The 17,065-nt window shown below is 38.0% G+C and overlaps 1 protein-coding gene across 1 annotated transcript in view; it reads right to left on the minus strand.

Moving 5' to 3' along the window:
• Positions 1 to 15,745, minus strand: part of LOC108543186 (putative gamma-taxilin 2) — a 24,104-nt gene extending 8,359 nt beyond the window's left edge. Inside the window, 1 exon segment of the mRNA XM_017893527.1 lies at positions 15,709 to 15,745. The gene's annotated coding sequence lies outside the window, so the exon portion shown is untranslated.
• Positions 15,746 to 17,065: the final 1,320 nt, after the last annotated feature.

Below are 17,065 nucleotides of genomic sequence, written 5' to 3' on the forward strand. Positions count from 1 at the left end.
TAACCCTAGAAGAAAATCTAGGTAGTACCATTCAGGACATAGGCATGGGCAAGGACTTCATGTCTAAAACACCAAAAGCAATGGCAGCAAAAGCCAAAATTGACAAATGGGATCTAATTAAACTAAAGAGCTTCTGCACAGCAAAAGAAACTACCACCAGAGTGAACAGGCAACCTAGAGAATGGGAGAACATTTTTACAATCTACCCATCTAACAAACGGCTAATATCCAGAATCTACAAAGAACTTAAACAAATTTACAAGAAAAAAATCAAAAAAACCCATCAAAAAGTGGGCAAAGGGTATGAAAAGACACATCTCAAAAGAAGACATTCATACAGCCAACAGACACATGAAAAAATGCTCATCATAACTCGCCATCAGAGAAATGCAAATCAAAACCACAATGAGATACCATCTCACACCAGTTAGAATGGTGATCATTAAAGAGTCAGGAAACAACAGGTGCTGGAGAGGACGTAGAGAAATACAAACATTTTTACACTGTTGGTAGGACTGTAAACAAGTTCAACCATTGTGGAAGTCAGTATGGCGATTCCTCAAGGATCTAGAACTAGAAGTACCATATGACCCAGCCATCCCATATACTGGGCATATACCCAGAGGATTATAAACCATGCGGCTATAAAGACACATGCACACCTATGTTTATTGCAGCACTATTCACAATAGCAAAGACTTGGAACTAACTCAAATGTCCATCAATGATAGACTGGATTCAGAAAATTCACATATACACCAAGGAATACTATGCAGCCATAAATAAGGATGCATCCATGTCCTTTGCAGGATATGGATGAAGCTAGAAACCATCATTCTGAGCAAACTATTGCAAGGATAGAAATTCAAACACCACATGTTCTCACTCATAGTTGGGAACTCAACAATGACAACACTTGGACACAGGGTGGACAATCACCCACTGGGGTCTGTTGTGGGGTAGGGCGAAGGGTGAGGGATAGCATTAAGAGATATACCTAATGTAAGTGACAAGTTAATGGGTGCAGTACACCAACATGGCATGTATATACATATATAGCAAACCTGCATATTGTACACATGTACCCTAGAACTTAAGTATAATTTAAAAAAAGGGGGGGGTGGTTGGCAAACAAACCTCACAAAAGGCAGAAAAAAAATTTCAAGAAAAAAAGAAGATATTAAAAATAAATCATTACCAAGTATCATCATATAACGGTGGCATATGAAAATCCAAGGTTCACTCTCCACAAAACAGCTGGAGCTAGCAAATCTGTCAAACTTTTCAGACTCCTACAATCTTTTAAAACTTTACAACACAGGGGAAAGCTTACTGAATAAAAAAGTTTGTTTTCCATAATAAAGTACTGTAAGATTTTCATTGCCTGCATACCACCCCATACCCTAGGGTAACGGTAGCCAACAGATCTCCTGGTGCAAACTGCTAGTGCCAGAGGGAGCAATGAGGATCTTATTCTCTAAAAAATGTGAAACTAGGTTTTTAACTGTCTGAGGGTTCCCTAAGAAGGCTGTGCATAAGGTTGCCTTTGTTTCATATGGAGAGCTGAGGCTACTTTCAGGAAGTGTCAGAAAAAAGCTTTAAAGGCAGGAGTACTAAGTGCAGCAATAATGTCTCTAACATGACTTCTGCTACTTTAATGAGAAGAATGACTAGGCATGGAGTCAAGTTTCCCAGTCCCTGAATGAAACCAAAGGCCATACATAGCTCTCCTGGCATAGTGAGGAGCTATGGCAAATGAACAGCTAATCCATGCAGACTTTCTGAGTCTCTGGCTGTGTCCCAGTGTCCCAAAGGAAAACTGGGACACTGAGTATAGCTATCCACAGAAAGGGATCATGCCCTCTTAGTTTCCTCCTGAGTAATTATCAGGACAAAAAAGATGCACAGTTATATGAATATAAAACTACTCTGAAAATTCAGCATTCTATTCTGGCATTCTACTCTTCAGGCATAATGCTTCTTTTTTTCCCTGACAAATCCAGGTGCAGAATGGGATAGGGAATCCAGCTACCTGGTTTCCCCTGTGACTGACCTAGTTCTAGATCATGAGGATGCTGACCACAAAGTCTCCCTATCATGGCCCACACAGCAAGAGAGGAGAACATAACGGAGCTCTGAAAGGTTTATAGATACTCTCATCGCTTTAGCGTCTCACATTTCTGGACAAACCATGTACTGTGAGTAGGGGATGACTGAATGGAAATCAAAGTTATAATTACTAGAAACACAGACTGTGGCAGTAGAAAAACCTAGGAACAAGGGAATTAAAATATTAAGACTCTAAGGTATAAGAACAGGACATTAATGATTCTTTTAAATCTCCTCCTGAAGACTTACACATACACAATATGTGTGCACATGCATATACCCTTGTGTGTCTTTCCCAAAGACAGTAAGCCTGCTAAATTTGCTTTCCTAGCTAGTCAACTCAGATGATTTGATTGCCATTCAATGGATGTCCCAGCTCCCAAACCTTCCCAATTAATTATCGCTGGATGTCTTCTCCGACTCCTGTAGTCATTAGTCATTCTATGAACAGACAAATGCCATCCAGCTTGTGTTACGTACAGAAAGGAAAAGTGACTGATTGGTCTCAGTTAGCTCCTGCAAAAAAGACTCACTTTAATTATTCACTTAACAGCCAGCCAAGGAGTCATGTTAAAGCACAGTAACCCTGTGGCCACTTGAACACGGACATAGGTCCAGTATAGGGGACCCCAATAATCATAAACACGTTATTTGCAGACACACCACATATGCCTCCCGGGTGGAAGACAGGTATTAATATTAGAAAATACTATGACTACTATGTCACAAGTAGTTATAACAGATCTTCAAGTGTTTAAGGATACAGAGTAGATTATGTAACCCTAAAAACAACTGTGAAGTGCTCTCCACAATGAGGTTATCTTTGCTTAGTTGTTGAAGACCCCAAAAGGGACAACTGACTCATTTATACGCACACTGAAGTAGTTATCCTTACAATGGCAGTCACTCAGTTACAAAAGTATAATATGTTTGAGATTTAACTAGTAAACTTATGAGATAAACTGAACAGATCTCGTCTCAGCCTATGATGGTCAGATTAAACAACATTGCCAATGAAGTTGTATAATCAAAGGAAAATTGAACCGAAGTCAGTATGGTGTTTCTGCTATTTTAGGAGCAGAGATACAGAGCACTTTTGTTCCACAGTATTTTTTCAAGGATTCCTGTATACCAAGCAGTCTTAGAAAAAAATAAAAATGCTATTACATCTATAAGCAAAGAGTAGGTTTGCTTACTACCTGTGTAAGATTACAATAAGTTTAGCAGCTTATCTCATTACATTACATTCCTTCTGGAGACTCTACAGGAGCATATGTGCCCTAGCCTCTTCCACAGGCTAACAATATTAGAAAATGAGATTTTTAAACATTAGTTAGAGGCTGCCTGCATTTCTTAGATCTCTGCTTCCTCTATCTGCAAAACTAGTAATGACAAGTCCAGTGCTATGCATAATGCCATCTCTCTGGTTGACTCTTCTGCCTTCTTTTTTCATTTAAGAAGATTCTTGTGATTTCACTGGGCGCAGCCAGATAGCCCTACATAATTTTCCTCTCTCAAAATCCTAACTTTAAACAACATCTACAATAGCACCTTTTCCCAATATGATAATTCACAGATTTCAGGACTTAAAACATGGTCATCATATGATAATTCACAGATTTCAGGACTTAAAACATGGTCATCTTTGGGCAGTCAGTGTTCTGTCTACCACACTGTCCAGTATAAAAAGTTTCAGGTTCCATAAGCTCATGATTTGTCTTCTATTTTGTAAATACTGTCTGGTTCTCAACACATCAACTTATAGGAAATGAGGTTCAGGACAGAGGCGCAAATGTGGACACAGTGGTAGATGCCATTGTGAAAAACTTGTTTCAGCTGGACGCAGTGGCTCACGCTTGTAATCCCAGTACTTTAGGAGGCCGAGGTGGGCGGATCACGAGGTCAGGAGATGGAGACCATACTGGCTAACAGAGTAAAACCCCATCTCTATTAAAAAATACCAAAAATATTATCTAGGCCTGGTGGTGGGTGCCTGTACTCCCAGGTACTCAGGAGTCTGAGGCAAGAAAATGGCATGAACCCCGGAGGCAGAGCTTGCAGTGAGTTGAGAAGTCGAGATCGCGCCTCTCCCCTCCACCCTGGATGGGTTAGTATTTTACTTCCCTTGTGTGTAGGTTTTTCTACGGCCACAGTCTGGATTTCTAGTAACTATAACTTTGACTTCCATTCAGACATCCCCTACTCACAGTACATGGTTTGTCCAGAAATGTGAGATGCTAATGGGATGAGATTATCTATAAACCTTTCAGAATTCCATTATGTTCTCCTCTCTTGCTTGTGTGGGCCATCATAGGGTGGGCCATCATAGGGAGACTTTGTGGTCAGTATCCTTGTGGTCCAGAACTAGGTCAGTCACAGGGGAAAACAGGTAGCTGGGTCCCCTATCCCCATTCTGCACTTGTATTTGCCAGCGACAGAGCGAGACTCCATCACAAGAAAAAAAAAAGAGAAACTATTGTTTCAATAGCTCTGTCAATATCCATAAACTATGGCAATTTTATTAATTTGCAAATACAATTTCTGATCCTTCATACTTCTTTTTTTATTATTATAGTTTATGTTCTGGGGTACTTGTGCAGAACGTTCAGGTTTATACATGTGTATACATAGGTATACACATGCCATGGTAGTTTGCTGCACCTATCAACCCATCATCTACATTAGGTATGTCTCCTAATGTTATCCCTCCCCTAGGATCACACCCCTGACAGGCCCTGGTGTGTGATGTTTCCCTCCCTGTATCCATGTGTTCTCATTCTTCAACTTTCACCTATGAGTGAGAACATGCAGTGTTCGGTTTTCTGTTCTTGTGTTAGTTTGCTAAAAGTGATGCTTTCCAACTTCATCCATGTCCCTGCAAAGGACATGAACTCATCCCTTTTTTATGGCTGCATAATATTGCATGGTGGCTATGTGTTATGTTTTCTTTATCCAATCTGTCATTGATGGGCATGTGGGTTAGGTCCACGTCTTTGCTATTGTGTGTTATTGTCAATAAACATTCCTACATGTTTTTATAATAATAATAGTATATAAGATATGATAGTATAATAGTTCTTACTACTATGGTTATCCTAATTAAGGTCAGACATTTTACAGAAAATGAACCAAATAAGTATGGGAGGATAAACAATACAGTTATTCATTGCAATGATAAAATCAAGCTTTCTAGTGAAAATTAGAATTTTGGAAAGTTTCAATCTGCATTAATCTGGCAGTTTCCCACTCTTTGAAGACTTTTCTGATAAGGGTAGTAACTAATATTGACAAATCTCATTTTCTAAAATTGTAAACCATCTGAAAGATCTGTAGCAACTCAGTGAACCAATATTTCCAAATGATTAAACACATTAAAATTATATTGGAAAGCGCACAAAATTCACTTAAGCATAAAAAGATGACTGAAGTTTAATATAACACAGAAAAAGAGTTCCTGATTCCAATTAAGGGGGTCCCTTCAAAAAAAAAAAAAAAGAAACATTTTGTTTTTTTTTTCTGAGCATGGAGGTCTCAGGTCTTCGCTTCTGTCGCCCGGGCTGGAGTGGCAGTGGCCGGGATCTAGCTCACTGCAAGCTTCGCCCCCCTTCCCGGGTTCACACCATTCTCCCTGCCTCAGCCTCTCGAGTAGCTGGGACTACAGGTGCCCGCTGCCACTCCTGGCTAATTTTTTGTATTTTTTAGTAGAGACGGGGTTTCACCATGTTAGACAAGATGATCTCAATCTCCTGACCTCACGATCCACCTGCCTCCGTCTCCCAAAGTGCCTGGATTACAGGCATGAGCCACTGCACCCAGACAATAATTTTTAACTAAAAGTATCTTAGGCCAAAAAGTTTGAGAAGTGCTACCTAAGTACAGCAGGGATATATAAAGAATCAAAGGAAAGACATCGTCTAGTGAAGTCCAGATGTTGGCACCTATTGTCAGGCAAATCCAAGGAAATGTGAAAAGTTTCACTTTCTTCTTAGCCAACCATACCTAAGATATAGGTCTCAAATTGCTAAGTGGTTGGTATATCAATTAATGCAAATGAGTGGTGGCAGAGAATTCACAGGTGACAGAGAATTCACATAAAGCATTTTCCCTTGTCCTTCATTGTTTGGCTCACTGTCATGAAGCCAGTTGCAACAGCTTTTAATCTACTTTTTCATTTAATCTAGAGAAATAACTTATAGGCAGGTATGATAAACAGATAATCGCAGGACGAGCCAATTACAGTTTGTCCAGGGATATGAATCAAAGACATGAAAACATGAGAATAAATGATTATCAATAACTACAACATTCCAAAGAGTATGGTCTTTCAAGAGCAGAGTAAACATGGAGTTCTGACGGCGAATATAAAACTCCAACAAAATAACATCCTAGGAGTTAGTACAAGTACTACCTGTAACAGCGAAAGTACCTGAAGTGATTGCTGTGGTACACAAACGAATACACAGAGCTACTCACAAGTAAATTAGAAGAGAAATAGTCATTGCTAAATTTAGGAAAGAGGAAATCAAAAGAAGCCTAGAATTAGTAAAAGAGTTTCAGAAAGGGTAAATTATTATAGTCATGTTTAGTTTCATAATTTCTACACTACTAGTAGGTTCTCATAAGGTAATCCTCTGTCTTAGATCACTAAGTTTGCCTTTTAAAGCATGCACAACTGCACTGTATTTACACTTAATACTTATGGCTATTTTATCTATAAAACTGAAAGGGGTTACAACTAGTTCTAAAACTCTAACACTGTGATTATTTGCAAGTGGAGATATCTCTATGAATCTAAATGCCAACCTTGGCAGCAAAAGAATTAGGGAATCGAAAACCAAAGACTGTAATGCCCAAAGATGCTGAAATATGCTTTTGCCTTACTTGTTTTGGAAAAGGCCACTAACTGGGTCACTCAATTAGAATCGTCAAGTCACACATTTCTAGATTTCCAATGGTTCTCAACTTTTATGGATTACCTAAATGGAACTACTTGGTCACAATTTTATGAAGCTACACTTCCCCAGCTCCAATTAAACCAATAATAATAAGTTAAGAGACATCAAGCCTTTTATTTTACCCAGATCATTTTAACATATGTTGACACTATTGCCAGACTGTTAGGAAAAACGAAACTCTAAGTCTCGTCTAAGTGTGCTCTTCTAAACTCTCAATACAGAATATTTCATCTCTGGTCACCAATATGTGAGGATTTCTGTCCATTCTTAGCAATTCTTCAGCGGACAACAAATGGGTAGCCTAGGATTCAATTTAATTCTGGTCACTAGTCACCTAGAAAGAATGAAAATCTCTACAATTTAAGACGTCAGTCCCACTAGACTGCCCCCATTTCAGATGTCAGCCACACGGCTCATTTTGTAAACTATGCTGCCCTCAACCTCCTCCTTAGGTTCAATTAATTGGCTAGAGTGGCTCACAGAAGTTAGAGAAACACTTACACTTACAGGGTTATTATAATGAATATTACAAAGGATACAAATGAAGAGCTAGACAGAAGAGATGCAAACAGTGAAGTATGTGGGAAGGAGCATGAGGCTTCCCTGTTCCAGGAACCTCTTGGACCCTTCACACATCAAGCTATCCGGAAGTTATTTAAACCTCATTCACTAGGTGTTTACGAGGCTTCAATGCATAAGCATAACTGACTACATTACTGGTGGCTGGTGATCAACTAAACCTTCAGCCTCTGGTGCTGTCTCTGAAGAGTTTGGGATAAGACTGAAAGTCCCAATCTTCTAATCACAAGGTTGGTTTCTCTGGCAACTGCCTCCCATGCTGGGGCTAAGAACACACTAATAGTCACCTCATTAGAAAAAGATTCTCCTATCACCAGGAAATTCCAAGGGATTTAGCAGCTATTTGTCAAATGCTCCTATTACTCACAAAATTAGAAAGGTCATAAGAGCTCCATGTCAGGAACTGGAGGTCAAAGACTACATATTAGAAGAAAAAATTATCCCAGCATCCCAACAACAAGGGTTTTAGGAGCTATATATTAGGAAAAGGGGCAAAGACCAAATATATTTATTATTTCACAGAGGATAGTCTGTTTTCTCTTTTCAGTTTACAGAGGTTGTCTCCATTATTTGGTTTATATTCCTGCCTCCATCTTTAAAATCAACAGCAAAACATCCTGAGATCTCTCTCTCACTCTCTCTCTTTTCTCTCTTTCTCTGTGTCTCTCTGACATCCCTTTACTTCTTTTGGTGGGGGGCAGTGGGAGCTATAAATTCTCCTTTTAATCTTCTTTCTTATTTTAAAATATTTTAAAACAAATAAAACTTATATATTCCTAGGACATCTCTTTTCTGACTGATCTTCCTCCCCTCCTCGTAAAAGAACTGTGATTGATTACACTCGTCCACTACGTAATCCAAGATAATCTTCCTGTCTCAGGATCCTACTTTGTGACATGTGCAAATCAAGTTTTGCCAAGCAGGGCAACATATTCACAGGTATCAGAGATCAGGACATAAATATGATTTGACGAGTTGGGGCATATTATTCTATCCACCACATATATGTTATTGCCTTTAATGTGGTTCACACTTCAATTCTTAAAAGAGAAACTCTCTTCCAAACTAATAGCACAACTTCTAGAATCAGCTCTCCACCAAACAATACTGCCTTGTGTGAGAACACAAAATGTATCATCTTCTCTAGCAAATATTGTCATGACATAATTAAAGGGGAGTAGTGTACTGGAGTGAGGATCATTGAAGGACATTTTGGAATTGTTACATTCTAACAAAATCCAAGGCAATGAAGATTAACAAAATTATCTTGGTGGCACAGAGAGACAACATGGGATATTTTATAAATCTGTCCCATCAACTCATCATCAACACATAAAACTCGCAGTTTTAAGTACCAACATAAATTCAACTAGGAAATGGGCTAAATCATAAAAACATAATCTCAGTGTCTGAGTGGATATTGAGGTCAACTAACATCTTTTTTTCTTTTGAATATACTACCTGGTAAAATTTTAACACAGTTCACATGCACTGCTTTAAACAGCATATTAAATTTATATAATACTTTATATGTCTAAATGCTGTCACAGATACTATAGTATCTAACAGTTACTTTGTACATCACATTAAGATCAAGGAAAAAAGAACTGGGAAGAGATAGAGAAAAGAGACAAAGGGATTTAATTTGGACATCAGGTTAAAACGTAACTTTATATAAGCAAAAATCTAAATAGTGTAATTTGAAACTCCGGAATCTAATCAGAACTTACAATAACCAGGGGAGTACTTGATTAGAAAAAAGAAGATACTACATTTCAGAAAGACCTGTAGCATTTTAATTTACCTGCCTACCATCCCTAATCTCTACCTTGAGGGCAACCATTAGGAAAGCAGCTAGTATTCCTGGTGTGAACTGCTGCTGCCACAGTAGGGGATATAAACCTTGCTCTTAAAAAAGAGCTATGGTGGTGGGGGTGACTTGTCTATTGGTTCTCCAGGGGAAGGCCACAGAATTTCCTCAAGGCTGTTGTGGCCTGCTGGTGATATTTGTTGAAGACAAAGCCACTAGAAGTAAGGAGTAAACAGAGGAAAAAAGTAGTACGTAGGCTAAAAAGCCTGAAGGGAAAGTAAGTGTGGGGAAAAGAAAGAGAGATCAAACTGTTACTGTGTCTATATAGAAAGAGGTAGACATAAGAGACTCCATTTGGTTCTGTATTTGAGATGCTGTTAATCTGTGACCCTATCCCCAACCTTGTCGTTGCAAGAGACATGTGCTGTGGTGACTCAAGGTTTAATGGATTTTGGGCTGTGCAGGATGTGCTTTGTTATACAAGTGCCTGAAGGCAGCTTACTGGTTAAAAGTCATCACTGTTCTCTTAATCTCAAGTATCCAGGGACATGTACACTGCCAAAGGTCGCAGGGACTTCTGCCTAGAAAAGCTAGGTATTGTCCAAGGTTTCTCCCCATGTGAGAGTCTGAAATATGGCCTCGTGGGAAGGGAAAGACCTGATCGTCCCCCAGCCTGACACACCCGTGAAGGGTCTGTGCTGAGGAGGACTAGTACAAGAGGAAAGAAGGCCTCTTGGCGGTTGTTGGCAGTTGAGATAGAGAAAAGCATCTGTCTCCTGCCCATCCCTGGGCAATGGAACATCTCAGTGTAAAACCCGATTGTATGTTGTTTACTAAGAAAGGAGAAAACCGCCTTAGGGTGAAAGGTGTGACTTAATAGTGCAATGCTGTTCTTTATGCACTAAAAAGGTTTAAGAAGATGTTTACATATTCATATCAAGGCACAACATCTTTCCTTAAACTTATTCACGTCACAGAGATCTTTATTCATATATCTTACTGCTGACCTTCTCCCTACGATGATTNAGCTATTTGTCAAATGCTCCTATTACTCACAAAATTAGAAAGGTCATAAGAGCTCCATGTCAGGAACTGGAGGTCAAAGACTACATATTAGAAGAAAAAATTATCCCAGCATCCCAACAACAAGGGTTTTAGGAGCTATATATTAGGAAAAGGGGGCAAAGACCAAATATATTTATTATTTCACAGAGGATAGTCTGTTTTCTCTTTTTCAGTTTACAGAGGTTGTCTCCATTATTTGGTTTATATTCCTGCCTCCATCTTTAAAATCAACAGCAAAACATCCTGAGATCTCTCTCTCACTCTCTCTCTTTTCTCTCTTTCTCTGTGTCTCTCTGACATCCCTTTACTTCTTTTGGTGGGGGGCAGTGGGAGCTATAAATTCTCCTTTTAATCTTCTTTCTTATTTTAAAATATTTTAAAAACAAATAAAACTTATATATTCCTAGGACATCTCTTTTTCTGACTGATCTTCCTCCCCTCCTCGTAAAAGAACTGTGATTGATTACACTCGTCCACTACGTAATCCAAGATAATCTTCCTGTCTCAGGATCCTACTTTGTGACATGTGCAAATCAAGTTTTGCCAAGCAGGGCAACATATTCACAGGTATCAGAGATCAGGACATAAATATGATTTGACGAGTTGGGGCATATTATTCTATCCACCACATATATGTTATTGCCTTTAATGTGGTTCACACTTCAATTCTTAAAAGAGAAACTCTCTTCCAAACTAATAGCACAACTTCTAGAATCAGCTCTCCACCAAACAATACTGCCTTGTGTGAGAACACAAAATGTATCATCTTCTCTAGCAAATATTGTCATGACATAATTAAAGGGGGAGTAGTGTACTGGAGTGAGGATCATTGAAGGACATTTTGGAATTGTTACATTCTAACAAAAATCCAAGGCAATGAAGATTAACAAAATTATCTTGGTGGCACAGAGAGACAACATGGGATATTTTATAAATCTGTCCCATCAACTCATCATCAACACATAAAACTCGCAGTTTTAAGTACCAACATAAATTCAACTAGGAAATGGGCTAAATCATAAAAACATAATCTCAGTGTCTGAGTGGATATTGAGGTCAACTAACATCTTTTTTTCTTTTGAATATACTACCTGGTAAAATTTTAACACAGTTCACATGCACTGCTTTAAACAGCATATTAAATTTATATAATACTTTATATGTCTAAATGCTGTCACAGATACTATAGTATCTAACAGTTACTTTGTACATCACATTAAGATCAAGGAAAAAAGAACTGGGAAGAGATAGAGAAAAGAGACAAAGGGATTTAATTTGGACATCAGGTTAAAACGTAACTTTATATAAGCAAAAATCTAAATAGTGTAATTTGAAACTCCGGAATCTAATCAGAACTTACAATAACCAGGGGAGTACTTGATTAGAAAAAAGAAGATACTACATTTCAGAAAGACCTGTAGCATTTTAATTTACCTGCCTACCATCCCTAATCTCTACCTTGAGGGCAACCATTAGGAAAGCAGCTAGTATTCCTGGTGTGAACTGCTGCTGCCACAGTAGGGGATATAAACCTTGCTCTTAAAAAAGAGCTATGGTGGTGGGGGTGACTTGTCTATTGGTTCTCCAGGGGAAGGCCACAGAATTTCCTCAAGGCTGTTGTGGCCTGCTGGTGATATTTGTTGAAGACAAAGCCACTAGAAGTAAGGAGTAAACAGAGGAAAAAAGTAGTACGTAGGCTAAAAAGCCTGAAGGGAAAGTAAGTGTGGGGAAAAGAAAGAGAGATCAAACTGTTACTGTGTCTATATAGAAAGAGGTAGACATAAGAGACTCCATTTGGTTCTGTATTTGAGATGCTGTTAATCTGTGACCCTATCCCCAACCTTGTCGTTGCAAGAGACATGTGCTGTGGTGACTCAAGGTTTAATGGATTTTGGGCTGTGCAGGATGTGCTTTGTTATACAAGTGCCTGAAGGCAGCTTACTGGTTAAAAGTCATCACTGTTCTCTTAATCTCAAGTATCCAGGGACATGTACACTGCCAAAGGTCGCAGGGACTTCTGCCTAGAAAAGCTAGGTATTGTCCAAGGTTTCTCCCCATGTGAGAGTCTGAAATATGGCCTCGTGGGAAGGGAAAGACCTGATCGTCCCCAGCCTGACACACCCGTGAAGGGTCTGTGCTGAGGAGGACTAGTACAAGAGGAAAGAAGGCCTCTTGGCGGTTGTTGGCAGTTGAGATAGAGAAAAGCATCTGTCTCCTGCCCATCCCTGGGCAATGGAACATCTCAGTGTAAAACCCGATTGTATGTTGTTTACTAAGAAAGGAGAAAACCGCCTTAGGGTGAAAGGTGTGACTTAATAGTGCAATGCTGTTCTTTATGCACTAAAAGGTTTAAGAAGATGTTTACATATTCATATCAAGGCACAACATCTTTCCTTAAACTTATTCACGTCACAGAGATCTTTATTCATATATCTTACTGCTGACCTTCTCCCTACGATGATTCTATTATCCTGTCACTTCTCTTTTTCTAAGACGGTAAAGATAATTATCAATAAATACTAAGGGAACTCAGAGACCAGTGCTGACGTGGGTCCTCTGTATGCTGAGCACCGGTCCACTGGGCCCACTTTTTGTTTCTCTATAGTTTGTCTCTGTGTCTCATTTCTTTTCTCAAGTCTCTTGTTCCACCTAACGAGAAACGCCCATAGGTGTGGAGGGGCAGGCCACCCCTTCAAGTAAGAGGCTGGAAAATAAATACACAAAAAAAGTTAAGGTTTTATAAAGGATTGAAAAATACCATGGGACCTACAAGGATATATGCATGTCCAAAGCAGGATGCACACTTAGAAAACCCTATGTTTTCTCCTCTGGCTGACAGTCAGGATGCACACAACAAGGTACCATCCTCCTTTGGGGAATTCCTTGGTTCCAGGCAGACCCCCATCCCACACCACCTGCAAATACCAAAATCCAAGAATGCTCAAGTCCCTTATATAAAATGTTACAGTATTTGCACATAACCTACCCACAGCCTCCCACATACTTTAACTCTTGAGTACTCTGAATACCTAATACCATGTAAATGCTATGTAAAGAGTTGTAATGCTGTATGGTTTAAGAGAAATTACAAGAAAAAAGTGTACGTGTTCAGTACAAATGAAACCATCTATTTTTAATTTTGCAAATATTTTCAATCCACAGTTGGTTGAACCTACAAAAGTGAAACTCACAGACACAAATGGCCAACTGTGGTACTTAAGATAAGTTTTAAATTTTCCAGCCAATCAACTGGCTGAAGACGGCCAATCTACAAAGACTGGAAGTTTTTACTGATATTTATGTTTGTTCCAAGCTTTTCAAAAAATTTAACTCACTAGCTGACCACAAACAGTCTTCTTAAAAGTAGTTTAGTCGCTAAACAAACCCCAAAATTCACTAATAAAACCCAGCAACCACAAACCCTGGTGAGTAGACAGAATCTGATTTCCAGTGTTATGACCAAGTATTCTCCAATGCCACTTCAAGACAAGGCCAAAGGGTATCTATGCTTTCTTTTGACCTAAGAATAGTCAGGCTTTTCTCTCACCTACAGACCTCAAATTTTGTCTTACCACTGGTCATGCACTAAAATACAGCACAGACCCTCTTTAACAGTTCATCTGAAGAACTGGTTTACCATTTGAGATACAGTTCCTGCTCTCTGTTCTCCCCATTTGCTTGTTGAATTTGTCCTTAAATTTCTACTAATCCTGCTTATCCCTCCCTATGAAAGAAAAATATTTGGTTGATTTTAAGATGCTTAAGCTTCCTGAATTCAGTGTTCTCTTTAATAGAATAATCTCTGTAATGTCTAAATCTGAATTTATTTGACAGTTACCATATGGTAATACTCAAAGCCTTTGGTTTCCAAAAAAAATTGTAAGTCATGCAAAAAAAAAAAAAAAAACAGGAAAGTATGGGCAACGCACAGAAATAAAAAAAATAAATAAATAAATAAAAGAAAACACACTGGAGGAAGCCCAGGTTTTAGACTTATTAATGGTTTACAAACCAACGGCCATAAATATATTCAAAGAGCTACGTGGGAAACCATGAACAAAGAGCTAAAGAAAATCAGGAAAACAGTAAGGAACAAAATAATACATAAGCAACCAAATTAAATTCCGAAGCTGAAAAGTACAACAAAATGAACATTTTACTAAATGGGCTCAACACCAGATTTGAGCAGGCAGAAGAATCAACAAACTGGAAGCTAAGTCAACTGAAATTATGCAGTCTGAGGAACAGAAAACAAAAGATAAATAAAAATCAACAGAGCTTAAAAGACCTTTGATACTCTCCAACACAGAGACATGCCTACTACACACAATAGGAAGAGGAGGCAAAGAGGTGGAAAGGATATCTGCAGAATAGCCAAAACCAACTTCACATTTGATGAAAATCATTAATTTGCACATCCAAGAAGCTCCAGGATCTGTTAAGTAGAAAAAACTCAAACACTATCCTTCAAAATAAAAGAGAAACTGAAATATTTCCAGATACATGAAAGTTGAAAGAATATACTACTAATAAATCTGCCCTACAAAAACAATGCAAAAGAGGGCCCTGCAGTCAGAAATAAAAGGACAACAGACAATAATTCAAACATATATAGAGAAATAAAGAACAATGGTAGAGATAAATATGTAGGTAAATATAAAAGTCAGCATTATTAAACTTGGGGATTATAAGTTTTTTTCTATATGATTTTAAAAAGAAATTTATAAAACAAAATGATATTGACACACACTGTATAAAGATGTAACGTGACAATCAGAAGGCAGAGTGCAAAACTATAGAGGAGCAAAGTTTCTGTACACCACTGAATCTAAGATTCAAACTAGTTTATCATAAACAATAAACCAATTCAAACTACTTTATTATACACTTGACCGTGTTAAGAGAAAAAGATATTCCATCAAAATAATAAGCAAAAGAGAACTGAGACAATTACACTAATATTAGGCAAAATAAACCTTAAGACATAATATTTTAAAGAGACAAAGATGCTATCCATTAATAAAAGGTTAATCCACCAAGTAGATTTAACAAATGTTAATTTATATTCACTTAAACCCAAAATATATTAAGCAAAAACAGACAAAACTTAAGGGACAGAAAGGCAGCACGAGAATAACAAAACTTAAAAAAGCCCATCTTCTCTAGTTTCTGACTTGTGTTGTAACTTACCAAAGAATGAGTCACTTTTCTTTTTAATTCACTTAAGATTTTTAAAACAACACAAATATTATTTCTGCATCCTGGAAAAGAGGGGCAGATGTTCAGTTAAAATTAAGTAATTTTTATTTGCCAGTCAGTGACACAGAGGAAATAAAAAATAAAGGTGATAAGTCAGTAACCTAAAAGTGAATTTGTATACACAAAATATTCAAAAATTTTTAAGAATAAAAATTAAAAAAAAAAATTAGCTATGTATTTCAATCCCATCTCAATTGAATAATGGAAGAAAGTAACCCAAAGCAAAAAGATGGCCAGAAACATGAGCAAAGAAGAAAGGAGTATGAGGTAAGTACAGAAAAGTAAGACAGAAATAGAAGTAAATTCTGCATATTCACAGCTAGCTGTTAACTAGAACTCTGCCCTTCAAAGGGACATTTACTTCAGTTTTAACATGGTCATTAAAAATGCTACTTGATTAAACCTTTGTTTCTAATTGAAGGACTTTTTGTTTCATCCCAAGGAGCATAAACAGGAACTTACTGAGCTTATGTATTAAATTGCAATGCTTTTTTATTACAGTTCTCTCCTGGGGGAAGCAAATACTGAGGATAAGTGTCACGTCCAAAGTGACAATGTTGACTCCCCCAGTAAGTTCAGGCAACAGTTTATTTCCCAATTATGCACGTTCTGAACCTTTCAGTTAGAATACAAGGAGAGAAGGGGAGAGAGACAGAGAGAGAGAAAGATAATTAAGCAGTAACATCTTTATGCGCAGACCAAAAATAAATAAATAAATGAATGAATAAATCTGACCCTAAGCAAGTCTTCAAAACCTAACTTGGCTCAAGTGTAAATGTACTGTAAATCCGCTTTAAAAAGAGACATTTTGCTGAAATGTAAACTGAATCTTCTTTCTTCCTTTTTGAAGCTCGTGAAACAGATTAGAAATTATTTCAACATTTCACAAAGGAATGATTTTTTGGGTACTGAAATGCATAATGAAGTAAGCGGTAAGGTAAGACGTTGAACATTTGAACATGTCTAAAATGAAAGAAAAATAAAGGGGGTTAAACCATTTTAGTCCGTTTCTTTGCAGTTCTATATTTCAGGGTGCAGAAAGCTGTATATGCTACAGCGCACTCCTTGTGCAAACTTTCCTAATCTTTAGGCACCAAACCCCAGAAGAAAAGGGATTTCAACTGTTTTAAACGCCGTCTTAATTTTGCGGTATTCAATGGAAACGATTTGAGTAAAGTAAGGAAAATCTTCTTGTGTCTCCAGGATTGAGAGATCAAAGACGCCGCACTTGTTTCTTCTTTGGCTTGCACAGGACAGAGAAACAGCAATGAAAGAAAGAAGGGAGAAA

The sequence above is a fragment of the Rhinopithecus bieti genome, unplaced genomic scaffold (genome assembly GCF_001698545.2).
Source record: "Rhinopithecus bieti isolate Rb0 unplaced genomic scaffold, ASM169854v2 scaffold_24493, whole genome shotgun sequence".
In the NCBI taxonomy this organism is placed as follows: Eukaryota; Metazoa; Chordata; class Mammalia; order Primates; family Cercopithecidae; genus Rhinopithecus; species Rhinopithecus bieti.